We start from the raw sequence: 18300 nt of genomic DNA on the forward strand, positions 1-18300 counted from the left end.
TTGATACTCCATAGCATAGATGGTAGCTCTTCAACCCAACATCCTGGTGTTCTTTGCAATGGAACCATAAGCCGGGGTTTGATGCCTCGCAGGATCTCTTGATTAGCTCGTTCTGCCTGCCCATTGGACTGGGGGTGAGCCACTGATGATACGTCAAGTCTGATATGCTCACGTTCACAGAATTCCTTCATAGCACCCTTGGATAGATTGGTACCGTTGTCAGTAATGATACTGTGTGGAAAGCCAAACCGGAAAATCACCTTTTTAATGAACTGCACTGCTGTAGCTGCATCACACTTGCTGACAGGCTCCGCTTCAACCCACTTGGTAAACTTGTCAACTGCCACCAAACGGTGGGTTTTCTTATCCTTGGATCTTTTAAAAGGTCCGACCATATCCAGCCCCCATGTTGCAAATGGCCAAGTAATTGGAATCATCCTCAATTCTTGAGCCGGCACATGAGCACGCCTTGAAAATTTCTGACAGCCATCACACCGTTTAACCAAGTCCTTCGCATCAGCATGAGCTATCAACCAGTAAAACCCGTGACGAAATGCCTTAGCCACCAGAGACTTTGAACCGGCGTGATGACCACAATCCCCTTCATGGATTTCGCGTAAAATTTCACAACCTTCCTCAGGAGAGACGCAGCGTTGAAACGCCCCTGATACACTGCAATGATGCAATTCGCCATTGATAATTGTCATAGATTTGGATCGCCGGACTATCTGCCTGGCTAGAGTCTCATCCTCTGGCAACTCTCCCCGGTTCATGTACGCAAGATAAGGAACTGTCCAATCCGGTATAACATGCAGGGCTGCCACCAATTGAGCCTCCGGATCAGGAATAGCTAAATCTGCTTCACCTAGGAGCTTGACTGACGGATTGTGCAACACATCAAGAAAGACATTAGGCGGAACCGGTTTATGGTGAGAGCCCAACCGGCTTAAAGCGTCTGCCGCTTCATTTTTTTGACGATCCACGTGATCCACCTGATAACCCTTGAAATGACATGCAACAATATCCACCTCACGACGATATGCCGCCATGAGTGGGTCTTTAGAATCCCAAGTGCCAGACACCTGTTGAGCTACGAGGTTCGAGTCACCGAAGCACTTCACCCGACTTAGATTCATCTCTTTAGCCATCCGGAGACCATGGAGCAAGGCTTCATACTCAGCTGCATTATTAGTACAAGGGAACATTAAGCGGAGAACATAACAAAACTTATCACCTCGTGGGGAAGTTAACACGACTCCAGCCCCCGAGCCTTCCAATTGCCTAGATCCATCAAAATGGATAGTCCAATATGTGTGATCCGTCTTCTCCTCTGGTGCTTGCAACTCAGTCCAATCATTGATGAAATCAACAAGTGCCTGAGACTTCACCGCCATCCGGGGTACGTATTTCAATCCGTGCGGCCCGAGTTCTATAGCCCACTTGGCAATCCGGCCGGTCGCCTCCCGGTTCTGTATGATATCGCCCAAGCGAGCTGAACTGACCACTGTGATAGGGTGCCCTTGGAAATACTGCTTCAACTTCCGGCTTGCCATGAAAACTCTATATACCAGCTTCTGCCAATGCGGATACCTTTGCTTGGATTCAATAAGCACCTCGCTGATATAGTAAACCGGTCGCTGAACCGGATACTCCTTGCCTGCCTCCTTGCGTTCTACCACAATAGCCACGCTAACTGCACGAGCATTGGCCGGTACATATAACAATAACGGCTCCTTGTCGACCGGAGCTGCAAGAACGGGCGGATTGGCTAATTGCCGATTCAAGTCCTCCAACGCTTCATCAGCAGCTGGACTCCAGATGAATTGATCTGTCTTTCTCAACATCTGGTATAAAGGGATGGCCTTCTCTCCGAGGCGGCTGATAAACCGGCTCAGTGCGGCGATCCGACCCGCCAACCGCTGAACATCGTTGATACACTTCGGTTTAGCCAGGGAGGTGATAGCCGTAATCTTCTCCGGATTAGCCTCAATTCCTCTGTTGGACACAAGAAAGCCCAGTAACTTGCCTGCCGGAACACCAAAGACACATTTGGCAGGGTTAAGCATCATCTTGTAAACCCGCAAGTTGTCAAAGGTTTCCTTTAAATCATCAACCAGCGTCTCCTTCTGCCTTGACTTGACCACAATATCATCCACATAGGCGTGCACATTGCGGCCGATCTGTTTATGCAGGCAATTCTGTACACACCTTTGATAAGTGGCTTGGGCACTCTTGAGCCCAAAAGGCATAGATACATAGCAGAAGGCTCCAAAGGGAGTAATAAACGTCGACTTCTCCTGGTCCTTAACCGCCATTTTGATCTGATGATACCCAGAATACGCATCCAAAAAACTCAAACGCTCACAACCTGCCGTGGCATCAATAATCTGGTCAATGCGGGGGAGGGAAAAAGGATCCGCTGGACAAGCCTTGTTAAGATCCGTATAATCCACACACATACGCCAAGTGCCATTTTTCTTAAGAACCAGCACCGGATTAGCAAGCCACTCTGGATGAAACACTTCAACGATAAAACCAGCTGCTAAGAGCCTGGCTACCTCCTCCTCAATGGCTTTGCACCTCTCTTCGTTAAACCGGCAGAGAAATTGCTTTACCGGTTTATACTTGGGATCAACATTAAGAGTGTGCTCATCGAGTTCCCTCGGTACACCTGGCATGTCAGAAGGCTTCCATGCAAAAATGTCCCAATTCTCACGGATGAACTCGATGAGCGCGCTTTCCTATTTAGGGTCCAAGTTGGCACTAATAGTGAACTGCTTGGACGAATCGCCGGGCACGAAGTCAACAAGCTTGGTCTCAGCCGCTGATTTGAACTTCAGATCTGAATCATGCTCCGTAGTTGGTTTCTTCAAAGGGGTCATGTCCGCCGGATCAACATTGTCCCTATAATATTTTAACTCCTCCGTGGCACAAACCGACTCTACACAGGCCGCATCACCTTCCTCACATTCCAAAGCAATCTTGTGGCTCCCATGAACCGTTATTGTCCCTTTGTGACCCGGCATCTTGAGCTGCAAATAGATATAACAAGGCCGTGCCATGAATTTAGCATAAGTCGGCCGCCCAAACAAGGCGTGATACGGGATCCGGATCTTCACCACCTCAAAGGTTAACGTCTCGGATCGGGAATCATGCTCGTCCCCAAAAGCCACCTCCAGGGCTATCTTACCAACAGGATATGCTGATTTGCCAGGCACCACACCATGGAACACCGTATTAGACGGTCTGAGATCCTTGTCTTTTAGTCCCATGCGACGGAATGTCTCATAGTACAGGATGTTAATACTGCTCCCTCCATCCATGAGTACCTTGGTGAATTTATAACCTCCCACCTGAGGGTCTACCACTAATGCCAACTGGCCCGGATTGTCAACCCGGGGGGGTGATCCTCCCTGCTCCACACAATAGGCTGTTCCGACCAGCGTAAATAACGTGGTACGGCCGGTTCAACAGAGTTCACTGCTCGCTTATGAAGTTTCCGGTTGCGCTTATCCATGCTAGTTGTGAAAACGTGATACTGCCCATTGTTCAACTGTTTTGGCTGGCTCTGCTAACCTGACCGCTGCTGCTGCTGCTGTTGGTTGTAACCCCCTTGACCGTTCTGATTATCCTGGCTATTATTACCACCCTGATTGAAACCTGAACCGGAAGCTCCATCGTGACCCGGCCCATGGAAACCGGATCCTGAGCCACCACCTGAACCACGGTCATACCGGAAGGCATTAGAGTTTTTAAATTCCTGCATAATGAAATAATCCTTCCAAAGGTGGTTAGCCAGCGCCTCCTTCGTCCCGTGTTTTGGGCAAGGCTGATTCAGCAAATAGTTTAAGTGATCCGGGTTAGGATTTGGAGCCTCATTACGATTCACCGCTTTTCCTCTGCGCCGCTGACCCTTGTCCTACGCATTAGTGTTAGCCACAAAGTCCATGCTGTCGTCCGCCTTACGCTTGCCTCCGATTCCATGGCCCGCCGGTTTGTATTGATGCCCCCTAGAGTTGCTATTCTTTTTTCCCTTCCCTGCTTCATCATCATCAGTCTCAGGATCCTTGGTACTATAAGAATCAGCATACTTCACTAAAGCGGCCATGAGAGTCCCCATGTCATTACAGAACCGCTTCATACGCCCTAACTTTTGCTTTAGAGGCTTAAACCGGCAATTGCCCTCCAGGGTTAAGATCGCAGAGTCAGCATTGATCCTGTCAGACGAGTGCAAGACTTCAGAAACGCGACGTACCCAATGGGTTGTTGACTCTCCATTCTCCTGAACACAAGCCGCCAAGTCTACTATGGATTTAGGCTGCTTACACATATCTTTAAAATTCTAGATAAACCGGGTCCGCAATTGGGCCCATGAACTGATAGAATTAGGCGGCAGGCCCTTCAACCAAGTACGGGCTGTGCCTTCAAGCATCATGGTGAAGTACTTTGCACACGCGGTCTCATCCACATCCAGCATCTCCATTGCCATCTCGTAACTATCTACCCACGCTTCTGGAGATAAATCAGCGGTGTAATTCGGCACCTTGCGCGGGCCCTTGAAGTCCTTGGGTAGGCGTACATTGCATAAAGCGGGGACTAAACAGGGTACTCCCAAGCTAGATGCGACCCCTGGCCCGGCAGAGGTGGTAGGACGAACCGGTGCAAGCTGATCCGCCGCGTTCTGTGCTGCTAACTCGGCCTCCCTTCGTGCCCGGGCCCGGTCCACGACATCCTGAGCATCGTGAACATCACCGGCCGGGTTATTGCCACGGGCCGCTTCACGGCCCCACGCATTGCTTGATATGGCCGGTTCATCCAGGCACCTACTATAGCTCCGGCTTGGACGAGGTGTGGAATGAATCCGATCGCGGCTGTATGAATATGCCTCCTGTTGTATCAAAGCGGTCCGGAGGAGTTCCTTAACCCGGCGCGTCTCTATTACTTGCGGAGAGTCTTCTTCGACCGGGATAGCTTCTAATCGCGCAGCAGCTGCGACAAGATTGTCCATAGGATTAGAATAATGACCCGGAGGTGTCTGGACCGGCGGAGGAATCACAATGTTCTTCCGAGGAGGTTCCATCAGGCGGGGTTGGACCGTCGCTCCTGGCCCTGGTGCCTCGACCCGGTTTACCTCCAGGTGCCCCGGCGGATTACTGGTTCCCGCTCCCGGAGTGTGAAAGAGATTTCGAGGGTTGAACCCTAACGGCAGGCGTGATCTGTGCTTCCGCTTCAAGACTTCCTGTGATGCGTTCTGGTCGAGCATAAGTTTATAGGCCTGGGCGTCCAAAGCGGCCCGCTCTGCGGCCATCCTGTCCTTCTCTGCTGCCAAGTCAGCTTTGGCTTGTGCGATCTTCTCTCTCACTTTTGCAATCTCTGCATCATGGGCCTCCTGATCCGCCGGATTGGCCTCTGCCATAAGTACAGCTAGTGCATCAAACAGGTCAGACAGAACTTGAACCGGTGGGTGCACAAGGCCTCCTGCCCCTGCTGCCGCTGCCGCTGCTGATCCGGAGAGCATTGCTGCTGCGGTCGAGGAGTGATTCGCCGCCTGTGTACCGGCCATGAATATTCCAACCCGGTTGATCTGCTCAGGGGGGTCCAAAATACTGTTGCCATCGGAACAGCCCCTAATCTGGTCGTCTTGCAACTAGTATAATGATTCGGTTTCTCCGGTTGAGGATTCGTCGCCGGAATAGACGACGGTCTCGCTACCGTATTCTGACTCGTCCCCATACTCTCCTCCGTGGATGACCCCCACGAAGGCACGCTTCACGGCCGGTTTAACCTGGGTAGATCTCGCACGCTGAGCCGTCTCGACGAGGTCGGTGCGGATGTTCGGCTCAGGCCCAGGCTCACCAATCTTGCCAATAAAAATGTGTATGCCACCAAAGGGGACCCGGTACCCGTACTCGATCGAGCCGGCTTCAGGACCCCATCCTGCATCGTCGATGTAGAGCTTGCCGTGACGACTCTTGGTCATCCGGCCCACAGCATAGCCTTCGAGTCCTTTGAGCTTGCCCTCCAAGATCATCAAACCATCGTGCGATAGCCCCACGGTGGGCGCCAGCTGTCGTGGATTTGTCACGGCAGATGTCCTCGTGAAAGGACTTAGTCGTGGAGCCATCGCTACGGGTTAACTTGAAGGGGTTAAAGCGGACACAAAGACACAAGGGTTTATACTAGTTCGGCCCCTTCGATGAAGGTAAAAGCCTACGTCTAGTTGTGATGGAATTGATGTGGTTTCGATGGCTAGGGAGCAAACAAGCTTCGCCTAGGCTCGAGTTGTTGTTGTCTTCCTTGAACCGCCGCCGGGCCGTCCCCTTATATACACGGGTGATGCCCGTCGGTCCATAGAGTCCCAACCGGTTCATACTCGTATCCCGGTTGGTCTCTATCTATTCCTAACTTACAATGCAAGTTTACATATCAAGCCGGTTTACGGCTACAGGTTCTAAATCGACTACAGGCCTTGGGCCTTCATCTGCTTAATCACCCTGATACTACTAATGAAGCTAACCCGGCCCAGGTAGGCCGGTTCACACCTAGTAGTAATATCCCCAACAAATGGCCTTGCCCTTCTCATCAGCTGAGGAAAATGTCTGTTTGAGGACTTCAATCGGAGGCAAGAAGCTGTCATGGTTGAGCGTATCAGCTTTGTAGTTGAGTGAAGACCTTGTTCTGAGGAATCTCATGATCCATGGAGCATAAGGCTTCAGCTCAAACAGGGACGTAGCGACATTTGTCGGAGTCCTCATGAAGAAATCATGATAATTTACAGGAATACCGTGCATGATGTTGAATAATAGATTCTTCATGATGCCAACGACTTCCTCATCATTTGAGTCATGGCCCTTGATTGGACTCAAAGTCTTCGTCAGAATACGATAGACTGTCCTCGGCACATACTGCAATTCCTTCACGAGGAATTTTGTCCTTGATGCTCGTCCAGGGTTCAGCGGCTTCATCAGTACTTGCATAAAATGATTGGACAGCTCAGTTTTAGAATATATCAGACACGCACCTTCTGGGGGAGGACTGACTGGCATAGCACGAAGCAATTCAGTTGTTGGTGCCTTGTAGTGAGTGTTTTCAGTCATCCAGTCCAACACTCATGAATTCACATCTTCAGCATTTCCGGTGAAGTGCAACATCGCGTAGAATTGAAGAATGAGTTCTTCATTCCAATCGCATATGTCAGTGCAGAAATTGAGCAGGCCAGCATCATGAATGGCATCGAGGACTGGCGCAAAGCAAGGCAGTGATTCCATATCCAAGTGAGGAATATGCTCATGATCGAAGACCTTGTCTTTGTTGAATAGCACTGAAGAATAGAAGTTTGCCTGGCTGCCAGTCCAGAATCGCTTTCTCCTCAGACGAGCTGAATCATATGGATTATATTCAGTGAAGAATACATGCTCGTTGAAGAATGCATCAGCCTTGAACTTTGGAGTCTTGGAGAATGGATTCTTCGACTGTGGCTGAGTAGTGTTGGTGATTTGAAGAATAACTTTTGGGACTTCAATTTCAGGAGCCGCAGGGTGAGGAATTTCAGCTTCTGCTTTAGTAGTAGCCTGGGCCTCCATTTCTTCGGCAACATGTTCATCAGCACTAGTGGCTGAATCTCTTCAGGAATGGAAGGGGTGGCATGAATTTCTTTAGAACCCATGAGAACTTCAGTTGGGGCCGGGGACTGAGGAATTTGCTGGAGCGGTGTGAACAAAGGCGAGTTGGGGTGCTGACTCTCCCAAAATTCATCATTCATCACGGGAGTGGTGCAACCAATGTCCACATCCTCATCCACTTCCATTTCTTCAACGACGGCCTCTTCAGCAGTGAACTGAGGCGTTGACGATGATACCTGAGGGGTTGAGGTGAAAGCTTCAACCTCAATTTCTTCATCCATCTGCTCTGTGGAAGCAGCAAAGGGATCATCTTCAGCAGATTCTTCGGGAATCTAATATTCTTCGCCATGAGGAACAAGTTCCTTGGGTGGCATGCTTGCGAGAGGAACAACGTCAATGGGATTCTCCAGTGAACTTGTCAAAATCTTCACCTTCTTGGGGATCGAAGATTCTGATGCAGCTGATGCCTTCCTTTTCTTCAAAGCAGAACGCTCTGCGGCTTTGGTTTTCTTCACTTTCAAAGCAGAAGGAAGAATTGGACTCGGTGTTGGTGCAGGCAGAGCAGTGGCAGTGGGAATCAATTTCTTCAGGCACAACTGATGCAGTTGGCCTGTCTTGAGTAGTTTCTTCAGGCGCGGCGATAGAGTCTTCAGCTGGCTTGGCAATTTCTTCAGGCGCAACACTAGTGGTTACCCTGGCAGTTCTTCAGAGGCTGGAATTTCTTCAGCAGCCCTGGTGTTTGCAGTTTCATCAGCAGCCTCAAATTCATCAGCGTTGCTGGCAATTCCTTCAGTGGCTTGGGCAGATGCTTCAGCCAGAGTGACTTCGATGCGCACAGGAGCAGCATCACTTGAAGTGAATGTCTTCATCAGCTTGACGAATCGGACCTTGGCGCCCTTCCAGTCAGCCTTGTAGGCTTCAAAATCTTTGATGAGCTTCTTGATTTCAGCTTGTAGTGCAATGAGCTTCTCACGCGAAAGATTGAGGACATTGTCCTTTAACTAGCGCTGCTTCTTATACTGCGCTTTCCTGATTGACCTAGCTTGGTCAAACTTCCATTTTTCTTCAGTGATGAACGCAGTCAAAACGTAACTTTGTCCAGGAGTGAGGCCCAAATCTGGCATTGGAGCATTCGGATCCTTGTGCCATAGGTCGATGAAATCGAGCATTTTCTTCAGATCGATTAGTAGGGGCACAACACTCCCTTTGGCTCTAGCGGCCCACTGCTGTCTGTCCTTGATGATATTGGCAAGTTCATCATCATCAGCCTCATCATCATCAGCCGGAGTTTGAAAGACTACATCCTTCTTGTGAGGACTTGGTCTAGTGCCTCGTCCAGTAGTGGCCTTGGTCTTCAGTAGAGTGGGACCGGTTGGTGAAGGGTGAGCTGAAGAACTCGCTGAAGCTCCTGAGGCAATAGATATGCCTGTGGTCCGTTGGCACGTGGCGAGATGCACGGGTGTTGAGGACTTTGCCAGATGAGCTGAGAGTTTTGAAGCCCGAGAAATTTGTGCAGCTTGAGGAACTGGGGCAGCTTGAGGAATTTGCCTCGGTGGCACTGAGGAAATTGGTCGTGAGGGCATTGTAGAAGAACTTGGTGATTTCTTTGTTGGCTTCTTAGGCATGGACTTCTTACTTGAAGAAGCTTCAGCAGTGGCAGCGGCAGCAGCAGAATCTTCATTGAATTTCTTCACTGCTTCTTTGGCCTGCTTGGCCACTTTGCTTGCCGCCTGGCCCCTTCATCAGCATAATCCTCACCACATTTAAGGCTTGTTGGATCAGCTAGCTGGCCAGGTGCCAGAGGAGGTCTTGAGCACGGATGATTGAGAGCGAATTTCTTCATGTATTTGGGAGTAACATATCTGTACTCCCTCCACTCTCGAGCCCATCTCCTTTCGATCATCTGAATGCGCACTTTGCGCTCATTCTTTGTTTCCTTGCCATATTTTGCCTCATCAGGCATGCAGTACCCTGCATAGATGTCCGCAGGAATCTCAAAGGCAGTATTTACTTCAAGCCTCTTTCCTCCTTTCTGAGGATGTTTACCGTCAGCCATTTTCTTCAGCTGAGGAATTTGCACAATTGAGTTCTCTGAAGAAGTATGCAGCTTTTCTTCGAGGAATGCTGCAAATGAGTTAAGTTGATGAGAACCTATTGATTCAGCAGCTGACATGAGTACCTGTGAACAGAGTATAGGTGCGAAGAATTTGGAGTGGTCATATGCGTTCTAAGAAGGTTTTGTAAAATTTGATGAAGTTTGAGGAAATTGACCCGATGTGTCTTGAAGAATTTCACTAAGCGTTCTTTGTCTTAGGTTCCAGAGTTGTGCGGATCGTGAGATTCACACAATTGAGGAATCATGCAGAAAAACGTCACTTAGAGAAACAAGATCAAAAACTGAAGATTTGTGCTAGGTGTTTAGAGTGTGGAGATAGAAGAATAAACACCTTTTGAGGATTTTATGAAAATCATCAGTAGAATAAATGCAGTAAAAGTAACTTTTAATTACCCTTGATGAAGAACACGACAAACTAGAAGTGTAGATTTTGGAAGTTCGTCGGCTCGGATCTTCCATGCCGTAACTTGACGGAGGAAGACGTCTACGGCGGCGGCGGAGGGAAGATTTCCGCGGCCGGCGCGAGTACGAAGGCGACGAGGTCGAGGCAGTGAAGCTCTTCCTCACCGGCGACGATGGAGTTAGCGGCGGTGCTAGGGTTTGAGAAGCTCGAGCGAGGGAGTGAGGTCGAGCGGAGTAAAAGTGAAGTGAGGAAGGGGAGGGGGTATTTATAGCGGAGATGAATAACTGTTTGCCCGAAGAATTTGGACGAACATGCCCCTGACCCTTCTCATTCGCGCGAGATGGGTCACCCACGTACCGTGAAATGGAGATCGTGCGAGGTCGTGGGTGAATAAAAAATTATACCGTGGAATGCGTAACGGTTGAGCGCAAAAGCCGAAAATTTCAGATAAGAGTATTTTAAAGTTTTCGTTCACAATTTCTTCAGCTGACAAGGACACAGTGAAGAATTTGAACGAGTTTCAAATAGAACGCACATGAAGAATTTGTGAATAGATTGGGTTGAGTTTAGCATAGAGGGGGAAGGGTCCGATCACATTCACTTAGCAGAAAAGTTAACTTGAAGAATTAGCTATAAGTGAATGTTGTAGAGGACATAAACTCATATATATATATATATAGTCCAATGAAGAACAACGAAGGAAAGAGTGAGGATAATGCAAAGTTGAAGAATTTGAAAAACTAAGGAATTTCAATTTTTTTGAAGATTTTCAACTTTGGTTGGTGGCGTAACCCACCGTATAAGAAAGCTGATTTCAGACACCGCGTACAATTCTCGTAGGATTCTGAGAATCAATTTCTTCATTAATTTCTTCACACTTAGAGGGTTAGTCTTCATTGATTGAAGAAAAACGTTACTTCGTGTGTTGCACATCTAAGACATCAAGTCAGCATAAGTGTTAGGATGTGTGTCCTTTTCAAAGAACATTCGAAGATTCTAGGATATTTAGCTCACACCGCAACTTGATAAATCTCTTCTCCTCCAAGGGCTTAGTGAAGATATCGGCTAGCTGGTCTTCAGTGCTTTCATGATCGATGGAGATGCCGCCCTTCAACACATGATCACGAAGAAAATGATGACGAATCTGGATGTGCTTTGTCTTCGAGTGCTGAACTGGGTTATGAGCAATCTTGATAGCGCTCTCATTGTCGCAGTAGAGAGGCACATTCTTCATGTTGATGCCATAGTCCTTTCGTGTTTGCTTCATCCATAGTAGTTGACCACAGCACGATCCAGCAGCAATGTACTCAGCTTCTGTAGTGGAGAGTGATACACAGTTCTGCTTCTTCGAGGACCAACATACCAAGGATCGTCCGAGGAAATGACATGTGCCTGATGTTGACTTGCGGTCCACCCGATTGCCAGCATAGTCAGAGTCTGAATATCCAATGAGATCAAAGGAAGAGCCCTTGGGATACCCATAATCCAAGTGTTGGTGTGTGAGCTAGATATCGAAGAACATGCTTCACAACCTTATGGTGTGATTCCTTTGGTGTAGCTTGAAATCAGGCACTGTTGGTGTCAAAACCGGCGGATCTCGGGTAGGGGGTCCCGAACTGTGCGTCTAAGACTAATGGTAACAGGAGGCGTGGGACACAATGTTTACCCAAGTTCGGGCCCTCTCGATGGAGGTAATACCCTATTTCCTGCTTGATTGATCTTGATGATATGAGTATTACAAGAGTTGATCTACCACGAGATCGTAGATGCTAAACCCTAGAAACTAGCCTATGATTATGATTGTTGTTGTCCTACGGACTAAACCCTCTAGTTTATATAGACACCGGAGGGGCCTAGGGTTACACAGAGTCGATTACAGAGAAGGAAATCTACATATCTGAATCGCCAAGATTGCCTTCCACGCAAAGGAGAGTCCCACCCCTACACGGGACGAAGTCTTCGATCTTGTATCTTCATAGTCCAACAGTTCGGCACAAGTACATAGTCCGGCTGTCCGAGGACCCCCTAATCCAGGACTCCCTTAGTAGCCTCTGAACCAGACTTCAATGACGATGAGTCCGGCGCGCAGATTGTCTTCGGCATTGCAAGGCGGGTTCTTCTCCAAAATTCTGGAGTACCTGTTGTAACAAGCAGTGTCCGGCTTCCCATTACTGTTTCACTCCTCGGCTTTTGTACCCTAATAATGGCAGTATCCACGTGTCGAGCGAATGCGAGAAATCGGGGCATTTTTACATCTGCCACCTAACCATGTTAGTAAATCTTCTATTAAAGAGATGGGGATCCTCAGATCCAAATCATACCATCTTCCCCTAGCAAGTATCCATCAGAGCGCGCCCGAAAAAAGCCATCCCATCATGGCCGGCCGCCACAGCTCCTCGTCTCGCTCCCGTAGTGCTAAGCCAGGTGACTGGGAGAAGTGTTCTGTCCCCCACGACCGATTGGTAGAGTTGCAGACCCAGGGGTTTCTCCCGCCTGCATATATGGTCCCCGTCCGAGCCGGACTAGCCACTTACAATGGCGGGGAGCAAGCGGAGAGTTTTCCCAACCCATCCAGGGGGAGCGGGTATGCCTTGTCCCTTACTTGCTGAGGGGCCTCAGATTTCCAATCCGTCCATTTCTCCGCGGGCTCCTGGAGTACTACGGCCTCCAGCTGCATAACTTCACTCCTGCCTCCATACTACACATCACAGGCTACGTCGCCCTTTGCGAGCTATTTCTGAGCCGCGAAGCTCATTTCGAGCTATGAAAGAGGCTATTCTGCCTCGTACCCCGCACTCAGGAGGGGTCAATATATCTAGTGGGCGGAGCCGAAATATGGCGTATCGCCGAAACCGGATACCTCACTACAACAAGAACTCCCCTTCAGCAACGCATCGATGCGTTGTTGGTATGGCTATATAACCGTTGTTAGAGTCTATACCAACGGATTAATATCCATTGCCGTTGGTGGCGTTGCAAAGGTCTACAACAACATATACACATGCGTTGGTAAACGATGTGAATAAGCGTTGGAACATGGCAACGTATTTAGTAAGAGCTTAACAACAGTTCATATGTGTCGCGGGCCCACTGCACAAAAGGATATTCAAATGGATATAACATGTATTTTATATATAGCCATTGATAATAATAAGATCGACAGGGATAGTACATAGGAGGCACAATATATGAGAAAGGTCTAATATATTTAATTTCCTCTGTTGCATTACAAAGAACATGATCCAAAGATTACAATACTAGCCCAATTCTGGACCTTTCAATCATTTTCTCAACTATTCGAAATTAGAAGTTTTGAAACATTGACACTGGAAATGATATCCTAAAACATAACATAAGATTATCCAACAGCAACACCATTCTCGACCTTGCAATCAGATGATAAGACTATATAGCAGCAACACCATTCTCGACCTTGCAATCAGATGATAAAACTATCCAGCAACAACACCATTCTCGACCTTGCAATCAGATGATAAGACTATCATGCAGCACCATTCTGGACCATGCAATCAACGTCTAAGCCATGCATCGTCAAAATATCTTATGAATCTACAAAAATAAAGAAATGAGATCAGTAACTTATGGTAGAAAACAAGGTTAATAGAGCAGCAAAATTTAGAAGAGCAACAAACAAAGGTTGAAGGCCATGCAATAATTAATCCGGCTGCATGGCCAATAATTTTTAACATTTTTAGTGGTCGTATCAACTGGTCAGATTTTGCTAATGTAGCACCAACTCTACATGTACATCTCTACGGAAGAAAAACTACAATTCATTAGTTTTTTAACCAAAAAAAACTACATATCTAATTGATATCGAATAACTTATGTGACTAGTCCGCGATAGCATGAGTGAATATGGTGTGATATATTCGCAAAACCTAGACTAGTTAGATTTGGAAAGTATCACACATCTGTAGCACAAAGTAGATATTAGGGTACTAAACTAACTCACCTCATTCCATAATTAATTTTCATCATGTTGATACAAATATTGTTTTATAGGAAGCGAGGGAATGTAATTTACACACACAGTATTTGATGAATTGTTTTACCTAATCTAGTTGTAACGACTCATATCTCGCAGAAGCAGTATGAGAATTTCACATGCAAGAAAAGTTTTCTTTTTGTACAAACTAGGTGGGAAAAAATATAGGTATATGGTAGATAAGAAATAATATTCAGGATGGCAATTAGTAGTCCAATTTCCCTTTGTGGTGGTAGAACTACAGTTACAAATTACATCATAAAAATTCCTATTTGGCACTAGTGATCTTCCATGTGTAAGTGCCAAGAATATTGACATGGAACCAGTGGTGGTGCTAGGATTTACATGCTGTGAATTCAAATCTATATATTCCAATTATACATTCATGTACTACACTTAAATGTAGTAAAATACAAGCGGCAAACCTGAACCATGTTTTGTCCTTTGACGTCACAGTCCACAGTCACCGCGTAATGTCATCACTACCTGAAACAATCCAGTTTATGTAACTTGAAGATACAACATATGTATTGGTAATTTAGAAGACCACAAAACAATATTTTGAATGCATGTATACAGACATTAAATTTTCTCCATAGACAAACTATGATCTCCATAAGCCAATTCCATGGTTAGAATGGAGAAGTCAACAGAAAATCGTTACTCACACAAAGTCTCTAGACCAAATGTTACTCTGAATTTGAACTCTCTCAAGATAATCTAAAATACTGAGAAATTAATGCATTTTGGTATTGCCAATATATTTAATTAATAGATAAACTTTGTCAAGTGAGATGGTTCAGTGTTTGCAGTAAAAGATCACTATCAAAATTGGAAGCTACTTTTTCAACAGTGATTAGTTTTTTCAACGAAAAATTGCTGGAAACTTGAATACTGCATAGTTAGTTCCATATATGTACATGCATCTAAGTTTTCCTACTTGGCTGAACAGCTATACTAGTACAAAATTAATAGCTTCAACTACAACTAGTAATATCCGTATAACTTATAGCTGCTGCATATTGCATTGTATTGTATGAATATGACTAAGACCCTATCAAGAAGTATAAATCAATAGAGATACGAGAAACACAAACCCATAGAGGTTCGCCAAAAACTACAGTAAATGCCAACCACTAATCATTGATGTGTTAATGTGGCATTAGAAATATGAACGGACATATCAGCCTAGGTGACTGAGCTATGGTATTGGATTGGATGGGATGGGGCAGATGGCTTAGCTGACCGTACTGCACTACAAACCATCACTATGGAGCGGCCATACCACTTCTGTACATCTCGCAGTCATCGCGCCACCGTTGTGCATATGGGAGTCGCCGCACCACTGTTGTGCATCTGGGAACTGCAACCAAACCTCGGCTTTTTTGGCCCATCGAGTAGCCCCCCTGCCCCTGCGCTATTGACATCTGATCCAAATTCCTATCAAACAACAAGAGGTAAACACAGTGGTATTTATCTAAATTAATCAAGACAACTAGTAACAACCAGCACATGGAGATCTAGATAGGAAACTGAGAGAAGCAAGCCTGACTTTGCACCATCCAGGTTCAGCCAAAGTAATACCAACCTGCACAATGAGATCTAGTGAGGATCATAGGAGTACAAAGGAGAAGCTATATTTTGGCTGAACCTAGATGGTGCAAAGAAAGGCACAACTCAAATGAAGTCCTGGAAATCTCACCAGGCATTCCGAACATGACACCAACCAAACTACATGACCGTGGACAGTTCTGGCAGTACTGAATTCTTATTGACTTCTCATAACTGAACTATGATTAGCTGAAAAAGGAAGGAAAAAATGTGCGTAAACTGAAGAAGCATATACCATCTTGCAGAGCCACTTACTTTGCTTAGCATTCTTCTAGCGGAGTAGATGCTGCCTCCCGCGCAGCGACGCATGACCTTCCCCATCCCCGGCGCATCTCGGACACCTTCGCGCACACACCATAGAAGGAATTAAGAACGCCCAAGGCAACAAAGTCAAATAGAAAACCCAGAAGAAGGGGAGAAGAAACCTTGTGCGTCTTTCTCTTGTAGTCGTTCCCTGCGGTGACTATCAAAATGGAGCGCGGGGAGCGGGGCTTCCAGGGAGAGCGCGATGGTGCCGGCGATGGACATGGCCAGCAGCACCGTGACAATTTCTTGTCCAGCCGTGGTCTACATGCCGGGGGAGGGAACCGTCATACCCAAGGATCAAGTGGGGAAACCTAGATGTGCGCCAAGCCAACGGCGGTGCAGGGAAATCAGGTGAGAACGATGGAGGATTTGTGGCGGCGGCAGTGGATCAGGTGAGATCGATTGAGGATTTGTGGTGGCGGCCCGCAGTGAGATTTTTTTTTAGGGAGGTCTGCAAGGAGATAAAGTTGTGTTGCCCCCCTTTTCCACAAGTTTGGCTGTGTGATGTGGAGAAGTGTAGATAATCAAGGAATAAGTGGATAGAGGGAAGAGGTTAACCATTCGTGGGGAGGTGGGGGACGTTGAGTACACGGCCTGCCAACGCATATGTCATCTCCGTTGCTAAATATGTGTTGGTGTAGGGGGTTTCTCTTGTAGTGCATGTCCGGTACTCCGAAGAAACATCCGAAGACAGGCCTTCGGAGTGGTTTTATATGGAGGACGTCCCCCTTGCGGACCCTATTCGGACGGGCCTTCCTGAGTTTGCTAATGCCCCGTTGAAGAAACGCCACAACTGGCACCCCCGGAGCCCCCAGGAGGAAGATAACAGAGAGGTCCTTTACCTGATGGGCAGGATAAAAACGCTGGCCAAATCAGGACTAACAATAATCGAGGTTATGTCAATATGTATAATGCGGGGGGTGCAGCCACTTCAGTATCGGTGGAAACGCATGTGGCACTTCAATGGATAAGACGATGCCACCCACTGCGGTCGTAAAGGTCCGGACTCCGCCACCGCTCTGGCGAAAATACTGTCCGATTTGTACAAAGGAGAAGAAGAGGAGTTTATCCGTATTAAGCCACGGGATGGATTTTCCATGTACAACCCCTCAAGCTGGGTGAGCTGCTATCTTTTACTCCAGTCATTCCCGCATTCTTCATCACAAATATTTACCTTCCTAATTCTTAGCAGGAACTACGAAAAGCTGTGAGGGAGGTCCACAGGCCGTCTCCACAGCCAGAGGACCCCGACCAGGCCCTCAACCCCGGACTCGAAGAAGATCCGGACGTATTTGTGGAGCTCGTCGACATGACATTCTATCAGCTAAGCTGTGATGGTGCCTTGGTGGCCATCATAGCTGATTACCCTGGCCTACTCCCTGCATCACATGTAAGTAAAACCGGAGTCCCAACTTCTGAGAAGGATACCTTCTTTGCGCTTTAGCCACCGCACTTGTATTGTGTCTTACAGGGAAGGCCATCGGGGCGCTGTGCCGAACCCGCGGTGACTCGCCAACAAGGGGCACCGAAGCCAGATAGGCTTAAAAGGAAGGCGGTCAGGATCGAGACGCCGTCGCAGAGGTATGATTAAAAACCTGCCCCGTGATTATCGTCTTTAAAATATAATAATGTCCGTGGTTCCTGGTAGAAAAAATGCTCGCCAGACTGTGTCTAGAGAGCCTGCTGGCCACGCCTCCACCAGCCGGACTCAGGGACGGAGGTTAACGCGGGGACAACACCGGACGGTCCTCCTACAGAGGATGCGGATAGAATGTCCGCTACAAATTCTGAAGTGGAGAGCTCCATGAATCACAGGCGTCGATGGGCCGTACTCCGCGACCCTAATTTCTCCGAAGAGGCGTTCAATGCCTTCAGCTCAGGAGACGCATACATCCGAGCTGCTCAAGATGGTCTTGCTAGAGCCACGGACCAGTATGTAAAGGATATATGGGTAAGAAAATCTGATAATTATGTATATCAGTAGCCCCTGGGACTTGAAACAGCTGGCACAACTGATTTAAGGATCATTGTATGCATAGGTTCTTACGGAGAAGAATACCCCGTTGTCTCAAGAGCTGGAGGAGTGCAAAGCCCAGCTATGGGCCGCAGTTGCCGGAATGGTGGAGTCCAAGAAGGCCTCATCTGGTAATACTTGTCTTGATCGAAAAGAATGTAATGGCATGTACCAGTTAGTATTCGGCATGCGTGCAAATCTAACAATAGATTCTGCAGA

General features: G+C 47.4%; 1 long non-coding RNA gene across 5 annotated transcripts; it reads right to left on the bottom strand.

Annotated features, from left to right (window-relative positions):
* Nucleotides 1-13328: 13328 nt before the first annotated feature.
* On the bottom strand, nucleotides 13329-16626 carry LOC119341013. Of its 5 annotated transcripts, none has more exons than XR_005164811.1 (6): nucleotides 16187-16626; nucleotides 16017-16102; nucleotides 15853-15950; nucleotides 15436-15738; nucleotides 14576-14636; nucleotides 13329-13711 (listed from the first exon to the last, which is right to left on the bottom strand). It is a non-coding gene; the product is annotated as an uncharacterized LOC119341013 (long non-coding RNA). The 5 variants fall into 5 exon arrangements; XR_005164813.1 differs by having other exon boundaries at nucleotides 15436-15577; nucleotides 15657-15738; nucleotides 15853-16102; nucleotides 16187-16625; XR_005164812.1 differs by having other exon boundaries at nucleotides 15436-15590; nucleotides 15657-15738; nucleotides 15853-16102; nucleotides 16187-16625.
* Nucleotides 16627-18300: the final 1674 nt, after the last annotated feature.

The sequence above is a fragment of the Triticum dicoccoides genome, chromosome 7B (genome assembly GCF_002162155.2).
Source record: "Triticum dicoccoides isolate Atlit2015 ecotype Zavitan chromosome 7B, WEW_v2.0, whole genome shotgun sequence".
In the NCBI taxonomy this organism is placed as follows: Eukaryota; Viridiplantae; Streptophyta; class Magnoliopsida; order Poales; family Poaceae; genus Triticum; species Triticum dicoccoides.